This window comes from Pteropus medius, unplaced genomic scaffold (assembly GCF_902729225.1).
Source record: "Pteropus medius unplaced genomic scaffold, Ma_sr-lr_union100, whole genome shotgun sequence".
NCBI lineage: Eukaryota > Metazoa > Chordata > Mammalia > Chiroptera > Pteropodidae > Pteropus > Pteropus medius.
The window spans coordinates 27,684,465-27,685,477 of NW_024355205.1; the positions used below are offsets into that span (position 1 = coordinate 27,684,465).

Sequence of the window (1,013 nt, forward strand, 5' to 3'; positions counted from 1 at the left end):
AGACCTTTGATTGGAAGAGTTCTTGAGGACTGGTCTTGAACCTGATTTTGACTAGAGCCAAAAAAAAAGGAGGAATAATTCATATAAAAATAAGCACAAAATCATCTTCTCAAGAGAAAGTTTCTCCATATTATATTTCTACCCAGGGAATGGAGGTGGTGGAGACAGATGAGTTTAATTCAAAACTTCCATTTAAAAAGTATTATTCATGTCTACGGTCATGCCACCCTCTGAATATGCCCAATATCGTCTGATCTCAGAAGCTAAGCAGGGTTGGGCCTGGTTAGTACTTGGATGGGAGACCACCTAGGAAGACTGGGTGCTGTAGGTGTAAAAAAATAAAAATAAAAAAGCATTACTTATATTTTCTGGATCAATTTGCTCTTTGTCTTAATCTTTGATCCTAAAGTTGGCTTCTTGATGGGACTTCGCAAGGCATCTAAGAAGTATCTCCAACAGGAGCCTCAGTTAAAATAAAACATGCCAGGATTCAAGACTCTGCATCTGAACCTGTCAGATCTTTCCATTAACAAACATCTCTGAAGTCAGTGCCATGTACCTGGTTTTGGGAATCTCTTGCCCGAGGGCAGGCTAGCTCTCCCAATTGTCAGTACTGTTGTTAGGATATCACACTATTCTGGGTTTGCCCATCTGATAGGCCTATCCCAGAGGAAGAGCTGCAGGAACTGATAGATGATCATAAATCCATGTTTCCTTCCACTTCATGCTTCTTGACCAATGAAAACAAAGCACAGAAGTGGAAAAATCAGTATTCATATAACAAAAGAGCTCAGGCATAAACATCTTTCAGTTTAGACAGCGGAAACTTGCTTTTGTTACATCCTCCCCAAAATTTACTTAGAAATCACCAAAAAAATAAATAAATAAAAATACTGGAAAAGACCTCAAATGACCATATGTCCAGTTCTTGCCACAAGGGGCCTGTTTTATGTGCCCCTAGCTTCCTCAGCCACACCAGACTGAGAGCACAGATGCTCTCTTTTTCAGTCTTT

General features: G+C 39.8%; 1 pseudogene; it reads left to right on the forward strand.

The window, feature by feature from the left end:
• The first annotated feature begins 210 nt into the window (after positions 1 to 210).
• On the forward strand, positions 211 to 331 carry LOC120599150 (uncharacterized; annotated as a pseudogene).
• The last annotated feature ends 682 nt before the right edge of the window (positions 332 to 1,013 follow it).